The following is a 9,644-nucleotide window of genomic DNA, read 5'->3' as shown; positions in this document are numbered from 1 at the left end:
GTTTCTTGTTTAGGAATACACGTTTGAACACGTCATTGGGCTTGACCATCCAATCAACGTCGTCCAAATTTTCTCAAGGTTCCGTTCAAAGTTCAAAATATACAGAGGAAGTGAAATGATGCTGCGTTTAAAACAACTGGGAAGTCGAAAAAAAAAACACGATGTTAAATCATGGCGTCAGTGATCTTTTGGTCGGAAAGTCTGAGCTCTAGGGAGAGACCTGACTTCCCGAAATGCATGACCATTCAAATCGATTTTTTCCCCAGTCAGAGCAATTTTTTCTCTCCGAGTTCCCAGGAAATCGGAGAATTCCGAGTTTCCAGTTGATTTGAACGCGACATGAGCAACCAGCAGGAAAAATGACTTAGTGTTATTGAATTTTGACAAAACAAAAATTAAATATATAGCTATTTACTAAACAGGGTAAGATCTCTTTTATATAACGTTAGCCTAATACAATTTGGAAACCCAGCTTTGTAGTAACGTTAACTAGCTAATAATGCTAACGTTAGCTAGCTGTTTTTTTTTGTTGTCTAGCTGACTTGCTACTGAAGCTAGCTAGTTAAGTGCTTTTGCAAAAAATTTACAATGTCGGAGAGACCGCAATGTTTACAAATATATGCTGTCGAAAACCAAATGCAAGTCTAAAATGAAGGGGAGAATGTTGCTTTTTTTTTTTTTTTACAGTGGACAAATTGCCTGATTGATCTGATGAGAAGGTAATAATCATTTCAACGTCATAGGCGAATGTATGTATTATAAAGATCTATATATAACTAACCCAATATAGTTAATCGGTGTCGTTTACAATGGGAACAAATGAAGCAAGGAGGTGGGCAAAGTGAAGCACGAGCAAGCGAGATCCTATTGGCATGTAGCAAGTATTTGCATAAATTTACTGTGACGTGTGTGCGGTGTGCAATTCGACCTTGCACTCCCAAACAACTCAATTTAAAACTTTGACAAAGCTTCAAGTCTATAAAACGTATTGCACTTCCTAACAGATGCTATATTTTGGAACAGAAATGTATTGATCAGATGATGTTACATCAATGAGAAAATTATCAGAATGTCTGGCCAGATTCACCCAAATTGTGTTCGAATACTCATACTAACTGTACTATTTGTGACTAAATTGAGTATGTAGTGTTCTTATTGGTCATAGTATGGATATAGTTAGTATGCCAAAAGTTCCAGGATGTCGTACTAAATTCGCCAAAATACATCAACGCCTGACGTTGAATATGGCCGGTGTCATTAAATTGTTTGCAGCAGCACAGTCTCCAACTTTTTGGACAACATATAAACAGCCTAATCAGCTCTGCTAGGGCGAGCAAAATGGTCAGAGTGAGGTGTCATTTGTGTCTGGAAGTAAAAAATAAAAAAAATGTGTCTGGAAGTAGCTAGCAAGCTAGTCAACGACTTTAGCCAGTTAGCAAGGGTGCTTGACTGCCGTTGTGAGTCGGATTAACCCTACTCCTCGGCCAGTGCGTCATGAACGCTCTGAATTTACGAACGCCAGAGGGCACTCCAGATACGCTGGAAACATGAAACACTTTTTTTCTGATAACTAGTTCATTGCATCTGCCGTGGAGCCCAGTTTCATAATATGAACATATTTCCCAGCTGCTTGCTGTTGTTTTGAAATAATCGCGAAAAAACTGCTTATTTTAGGGCAATTTTCACCCTGCCAGCTCCTATTAGTTCTATTGAGCATTGTGGCACCAACTCGCCTTCCGAATATTCTATTCCCAGTTTATTGTTATACGTCACAATGCTTGCTTCGCTATTGTTGGCAATGAGACCCGCTCACATTGTTTATAGATTGACACCATTGAGGTGCGGATGTTTACTTCTACACAAGTTGTTTTTTTTCCAGTTTCGTCCGGTGAACAGATTGTAGTGGTAAAATAAAAAGGGGTACATTTTTTGGTGCCATTTAGGCGAAATGGAAGTCTAAGCATCACTCTAGTCAAAACAGGCTCTGCGAACATTTGATTCCATTATTTTGCTATGGCCTCGTGCTAGTGTTCCAGCTTAGCCAACGTCCTTTTGCTGTTTTTCAGCCTTGGGTGAATTTTGACTCGTTCTATTGTTCAGCCTCCTCCCGATTGAATTTACGAACACACCCGAAGTAAAACATTTTTTTTATAGCAAGACAGGTTGCATAGCAACAGCATCAACTTCCGGCAGACAGGCGAAGCGCTAGTACACTCAACTGAAAGGATAATGTTCATTTACAGTATACTAAAATTAATTTATAGTATGGCGTGCATATACTCATTAAGTATGTAGTATACAGTATTACTATGGGTATTCGAACACAGCTCTAGTTCCATCCTTTCCCACTACCCCCAAATGGAGTTCCTCTCACTACCATATTTGGTGGCGAGAAAATGTTCCAAGGGATGCTTCAGCTTTATAGCACATGTGACTTGTCTGGGTTACCTTTTCTGTCTGTGTCATAGCCTTAGCTGGTGGTAACTTGTGGAATAGACACTGACTTGAATGCAGCTTTAATCAGCATCCAGAATTAAACCACCCATTTTATAATGCGTGACACCTTGCTTGCTACTTGCTTTGTAAAGCATTACAAGTTGTGCAATATGTCCTTGAGTGGCTTTACATTGTTTGTGTTTGTCTGAACATCAGACTGTTAACATAGTTACCAGCTGGCATGTCTTCACTGACATTTTCTACCTCTTCCTGACCCAGTGTGTAATACCTTCATGTTTCAAGCAGACCACCGTAGTCCCTGTGCCCAAGAACACCAAGGTAACCTGTCTAAATGACTGTCGCCCATAGCACTCACATCTGTAGCCATGAAATGCTTTGAAAGGATGGTCATGGCACACATCAACACCATACACCCTGGACCTGCTCCAATTCGCATTCCGCCCCAACAAATCAAATCAAACTTTATTTGTCACTTGCCGAATACAGCAAGTGTATACCTTATAGGGAAATGCTTACTTACAACAGTGCAGTTCAAGAAGAGTTAAGAAATATTTACCAAATAAACTAAAGTAAAAAATTAGAAAAAGTAACACTAACATAACAATAACGAAGCTATATACAGGGGGTACCGGTACAGAGTCAGTGTGCGGGGGTACAGGTTAAAGGTAATTTGTACATGTAGGTAGGGGTGAAGTGACTATGCATAGATAATCAACAGTGAGTAGCGGCAGTGTAGAAAACAAATGGAGGGGGGGGGTCAATGTAATAGTCCGGTGGCCATTTGATTAATTGTTCAGCAGGCTTGGGGGTAGAAGCTGTTGTGTCGTCAGCAAACTTAATGATGGTGTTGGAGTCGTGTTTGGCCGCGCAGTCGTGGGTGAACAGGGAGTACAGGAGGGGATTAAGTACACACCCTTGAGGGGCCCCCGTGCTGAGGATCGGCGTGGCAGACTAGTTGTTGCCTACCCTTACCAGGATCCAGTTGCAGAGGGAGGTGTTTGGTCCCAGGGTCCTTAGCTTAGTGATGAGCTTCGTGGGCACTATGGTGTTGAACACTGAGCTATAGTAAATGAACAGCATTCTCACATAGGTGTTCCTTTTTTCCAGGTGGGAAAGAGCAGTGTGGAGGTCGATTGAGATTGCGTCATCTGTGGATCTGTTGGGGCGGTATGCGAATTGGAGTGGGTCTAGGGTATCTGGGAGGATGCTGTTGATGTCAACCATGACCAGCCTTTCAAAGCACTTCATGGCTTCCGACGTGAGTGCTACGGGGCGGTAATCATTTACGCAGGTTAACTTCGCTGCCTTGGGCACAAGGATTATGGTGGTCTGCTTGAAGCATGTAGGTATTACAGACTCAATCAGGGAGAGGTTGAAAATGTCAGTGAAGACACTTGCCAGTTGGTCTGCGCATGCTTTGAGTACACGTCCTGGTAATCCATCTGGCTTTGTGAATGTTGACCAGTTTAAAGGTCTTGCTCACATCGACTACCGAGAGTGTTATCACACAGTCATCCGGTACAGCTGGTGCTCTTGTGCATGCTTCAGTGTTGCTTGCCTCGAAGTGAGCATAAAAGGCATTTAGCTCGTCTGGTAGGTTCGCATCACTGGGCAGCTCGCGTCTGGGTTTCCCTTTGTAGTCCGTAATAGTTTTCAAGCCCTGCCACATCCGACGAGCATCAGAGCCGGTGTAGTAGGATTTAATCTTAATCCTGTATTGACGCTTTGCTTGTTTGATGGTTCGTCTGAGGGCGTAGCTGTCAAGACTTCCGCGGAAGTCGGTCCCTCTCCTAGTTCGGGCGGTGTTCGGCGGTTGACGTCACCGGCCTTCTAGCCATCGCCGATCCACCTTTAATTTTCCATTGGTTTTGTCTTGTCTTCCCTCACACCTGGTTTCAATTACATCAATTACATGTTGTGTATTTAACCCTCTGTTTCCCCCATGTCCTTGTCCAGAATTGTTTATTGTAAGTGCTTGTGCACGTTATGTCTGATGTGCGTCGGGTTATGTACCCATTTATTGATTGTTCTATTTTACCCCTTACAGTAGCGGATGTTCATATAGGCGTCCAGATTAGTGTCCCGCTCCTTGAAAGCGGCAGCTTTAGCTCGATGGGGATGTTGCCTGTAATCCATGGCTTCTGGTTGGGATATGTTTGTACGGTCAATGTGAGGACGACATCATCGATGCACTTATTCATGAAGCCGATGACTGAGGTGGTATACTCCTCAATGCCATGGGATGAATCCCGGAACATATTCCAGTCTGTGCTAGCAAAACCGTCCTGTAACGTAGCATCCGCGTCATCTGACCACTTCCATATTGAGCGAGTCACTGGTACTTCCTGCTTTAGTTTTAGCTTGTAAGCCGGAATCAGGAGGATAGAATTATGGTAAGATTTGCCAAATAGGCAGGGGAGAGCTTTCTATGCATCTCTGTGTGTGGAGTAAAGGTGGTCAAGGATTTTTTTTCTCTGGTTACACATGTGACATGGCTGGTAAATACGAGGTATAACTGATTTAAGTTTGCCTGCATTAAAGTCACCGGCTACTAGGAGCGCCGCTTCTGGGTGAGCATTTTCTTGTTTGCTTATGGCCTTATAGAGTTGATTGAGCGTGGTCTTAGTACCAGCATCCGTCTGTGATGGTAAATAGACAGCTACAAATAATATAGATAGTGTGGTCTACAGCTTATCATAAGGTACTCTACCTCAGACAAGCAATAACACTACCCTTCTTAAATATTAGACATTGCGCACCAGCTGTTATTGACAAAAAGACACACACCCCCACCCCTCTTACCAGACATAGCTTCTCTGTTCTGCCGGTGCATTGAGAATCCCTCCAGCTCTATGTTATCCGTGTCGTCGTTCAGCCACGACTCGGTGAAACATAAGATATTACAGTTCTTAATGTCATGTTGGTAGGATAATCGTAGGTCATCAATTTTATTTTCCAATGATTGCATATTAGCAAATATAATTGATGGCCGTGGGAGTTTACTCGCTCGCCTACTGATTCTCAAAAGGAAGCCCGATCTGCGTCCTCTTCACGCAAATGACGGGGATCTGTGCCTGTTCCCGGGAGAGCAGTATACCCTTCTCGTTGGACTCGTTAAAGGAGAAAGCTTCTTCCAGTTCGTGGTGAGTAATCCCAGTTCTGATGCCCAGAAATTATTTTCGGTCATAAGAGACGGTAGCAGCAACATTATGTACAAAATAAGTAAAATAATAAGTTACAAACAACGCAAAAAATAGCACAATTGGCTATGGGCATGTAAAACATCAGCCATCCTCTTCAGCGCTATCTTAAAACACCAGATGTAATGTTGGGTTGTGTAATGTCATGGAGGTTTTGACGTTCAACAGATTTCAATCTGTTATGATGTTTTACCTTATATTTCCTGTTTGTTCACAGGTAATTCACTAAGGATACAGTTACAAGGCCCACCAGCCCCTGCCAACAGTGGTCTAAACAGTCGCCTTGTGATCTGTGATCTACAAGGCTGCCAGTGCTGGACCGTCTGATCCAAATTTGGAATTTTGGATGGCCCCACCCCCATCGAGATCTAAGGAGAATGAGAAATGGAGCGACATAAAGGTTTGAGACACGCAGTAATGGGACTTTTTATGTGATGACACGGTGACGCGACGATTTGTAAGCTAAATTATTTGACATAATTTGTGTGTGCTCAATTGTAGATGTCTATAAAGTCCAGGTTTGGTCACAGTGTTGTGGCTCCGCCCAGCAAGCCAAACTTCCAGCCCTTTGTGGAGGAGTCGGATCAGCCTCCAACCATGTAAGTGTTCACTAAGATCATCTTATTTTGCTGCCCTCATTCATTTCACTTTTCTCTCATAACTGAATGAATTAATGCCTGTGGCTTTTCCCAAAGCAAATATCTGTTTTTCTATTTAAAGAAATGTCTATCTAGCAATAAATTATTTTAAAACGGGATGACTAAAACCCAGCAGTAACCCCAAGGTGTATTCATGTGGCATCGTTTGTGTCTACTCCAGTTGTGTTCTTAAGGTTTTAGTTATTTGTTCTGGCACCTTCCTCCAGGACACTGTAAGATCAACCCAGCGGTGAATTCGGTGTTGTCTGCACGAAAGCCCTGCAGGGATGAGACTCCTCTGAACAGACTGCAACAACAGCAACATCAGCAGCAGGAAGAGGGGAAAGCTCAGAAGCAGAGCATGTATTGCAAGGACCTGTTGCTCATTGTCGCCTCTGAGTTCTGCTTTTAGGAACTGAGGGCAGAAAGCTACCACCAGAAGAAGGCCTTGGAGTCAGGGGCAGTGTCAAGGAAGAGCAAGGGGGCTCTGGTCTTCCAAACTGACACCTTTCCACCTGAACATTGACATGACATTTCCATGTTCAGATTGTTTTGTATTTAGGTAGCAGACTGCCAGTATCATCTGTTATGTCTTTGTTGTCTTTCGTCATGTATGTATTTTACTGTTTGTGATGTGTGTATATAAACTGCAGTTGGAACGGCATAGGTCACACCAGTCATAGCCATAGATCACTATCTAGGCTCTGGGCCACACAGTATCCCAGAGGGAAAAATCATCTAATGTAATTGGATTGAAAAGAGTTGTGTGAGAAAATGGTGCTATGATTTGAGAACTGAAATACTGGTGGTTGTTGTTACTGTATATCCTTGGATATTCTGCAATAATTGGCTGTTGAGACTGTTCTGTAATATATTTTCTTTCATGGCAATTCACTACAAAACTGTATTCTACATTTTACATTCATTCCACTAATATATTATGTTTGGAAAAGGGCTTTAGATAACATGCCATGCTCCGTCTGGTTCCTCTCTCCATTATTTCTTTGCCTTCTTCACGTTACCTCTTAGGAATTAAACTTTCAGTACCCCATGTGGTGAAGGTAGTGTATGAGAATGACAGAGAGAAATCCAGAGGAGGAGTCTATGACAAGGCTCAATTCACATTATAGATGTCACTGCTGTATATATTGGTAAAAATGTCCCCCCAAGGCCATGTGGTGATAGTGTTAAATAAATGTGAAATAATGGTGATGACTCCTGTGATAATCATTGCCTGATTAACTGGAGCTTGTCGTATAAGTCACTATCAGTAGAGGGCATGCAAGAGGAGCTCTGGATGGGAGAGGCACTGCAGACCACGAAGTTCAAATATGGGTTACTTTGCATGTTTTTCATCTGATAATGTTATTTGAACCTCATTGAATATGAGAGCAAAGGGTATACTGCTCTACACATGTTCTTGCTGAAAGCTAAAGTCGTAAACACTGGCAGCTTGTCACAACAAGAAACGAGCTGCACCATAAATATGGTGAACTGAGAGTTTAATGCAGCCACTTGGATATCTTAATTATTCTAATGTAATTATTCCATTCTCTAACTAGAGGGGGTTATGTTGTATTTTTCTGTTATGAAAACTGCCCACAATGATATAGCTACTTGACGTATTGTATTACATCCAGAATCTTTATCGTTAACTGTGCTGGGCCCGGTTTCCCAAAAGCATCTTAAGGCTAAGTTCATCGTTAGAACCATTAAGCTAAATGGTTCGAACAATGTTTTTAACGGAGCTCATGCTTCTGGGAAACCGGGACTAGATTTTCTTAATTGTTGTCCAATGAGGTTCAGCCGGTCCCCACTGGTATAGTTAAACAATAAGGCCCGAGGGGGTGTGGTTGATATATGACGCAACGTGGAGTGCCTGGATACAGCACTTAGTTGTGGTATTATGGCCATGTACCACTAGGGTTGCACATTTTGGGGAATATTCAGAGGTGGAAACTTTCCGTGGGAATAAATGGAAATATATGCAAATTAATATTAATACAATTTAAATATAGATGTTTTTTTGCATTGGATATATTTACCATATCATATGGAGACAGAAACAAACCCTTTACCTTATCATAAGTAGACATATTTGCAAATGCTTAAATCGTATCAATAGAAATGTTTAGAAATTATTTAGTTACGAATTGAACTTTAATTAAATGAGTTGACTCTTCACATGGGATGATTTCACTGAACAACAAAATAAAGGGAATATGATAAAATGTGAAATGATAGTCTAGAAACTTAAGCTTTGATTATCTTCCTCTCTTCTCTCTGGATCTCCTCAATGTCTACCTCTTGAACATCAGACTCTTCACTGTCACTTTCCAACCTTGTTAAGGATGGCTCGTTGTCAGGCTCAAAAACCCTCAAATTTGTCAGGATGGCTACCAATTTTTCATCCCATGTATTGGTCAGCCTGTTGCTAGCTATGGTGTGTGTGTTCCCAAACAAGTCCCTTACACCAGGTGGCTGATGAGATATGTTGGCACGACTGCCATATTGCATCTCCATCCCAAAGCCCTTGCTTGGAAGTGTACTTCGACCAGACTGCCAAGAACCTTGCCCTCATCCATGCAAAGGTGGCGAGACACGGTAGTGATGACAACATAGGCCTTGTTGATCTCTGCACCAGACAGGATGCTCTTGCCAGCATACTTGGAGTCCAAAATGTATGCTGCGGCGTGTATGGGCTTCAGGCAGAAGTCTTCACGCTTTTTGATGCATTTCAGAAATGCAGTTTCCTCAGCTTGGAGCAACAGTGAAGTGGGCAGGGCAGTATGGATTTATTTTCTTACATCTGCAAGCAGAGTCTGAACATCAGACAGGATGGCATTGTCTCTCTTAATCCGTGCAATGGCTACTGTTTGAGGTTTCAGGAGTTTCAGGCTGCTTACCACTCTCTCCAGAAATACATCATCCAGGAGGATCCTCTTGATGGAGCTGTCCATATCGGCAAAATGTGATATGGCCATTTCTTGGAGAGACTCCTTCCCCTCCAGGAGACTGTCAAACATTGTGACAACACCACCCCAACGGGTGTTGCTGGGCAGCTTCAATGTGGTGATATTATTCTTCTCGCTTTGCTTGGTGAGGTAGATTGCTGCTATAACTTGATGACCCTTCACACACAGTACCTAACCATTTCCTTGGCTCTCTTGTAGAGTGTATTCATTGTTTTCAGTGTCATGATGTCCTTGAGGAGCAGATTCAATCCATGAGCAGCACATCCATTGGGTGTGATGTGTGGGTAGGACTCCTCCACTTTAGACCAAGCAGCCTTCATTTTCTTAGCATTGCCTGTCACCAGTGCAAATACCTTCTGTGGTCCAAGGTCATT

The 9,644-nt window shown here is 42.5% G+C and overlaps 1 long non-coding RNA gene across 3 annotated transcripts; it reads left to right on the top strand.

Annotated features, from left to right (window-relative positions):
- The first annotated feature begins 31 nt into the window (after positions 1 to 31).
- On the top strand, positions 32 to 7,503 carry LOC110505475 (uncharacterized). Of its 3 annotated transcripts, XR_016491945.1 has the most exons (7): positions 76 to 423; positions 688 to 719; positions 2,716 to 2,775; positions 5,486 to 5,600; positions 5,875 to 6,057; positions 6,159 to 6,256; positions 6,523 to 7,503. It is a non-coding gene; the product is annotated as an uncharacterized LOC110505475 (long non-coding RNA). The 3 variants fall into 3 exon arrangements; XR_002470817.3 differs by lacking the exon at positions 2,716 to 2,775 and having other exon boundaries at positions 32 to 423; XR_016491946.1 differs by lacking the exons at positions 688 to 719; positions 2,716 to 2,775 and having other exon boundaries at positions 84 to 423.
- The last annotated feature ends 2,141 nt before the right edge of the window (positions 7,504 to 9,644 follow it).

This window comes from Oncorhynchus mykiss, chromosome 25, assembly GCF_057628025.1.
Source record: "Oncorhynchus mykiss isolate SJ-2025 chromosome 25, ASM5762802v1, whole genome shotgun sequence".
NCBI lineage: Eukaryota > Metazoa > Chordata > Actinopteri > Salmoniformes > Salmonidae > Oncorhynchus > Oncorhynchus mykiss.
The sequence above is the reverse complement of the archived record's forward strand: the minus strand, read 5'-3'. Positions and strand labels throughout refer to the sequence as shown.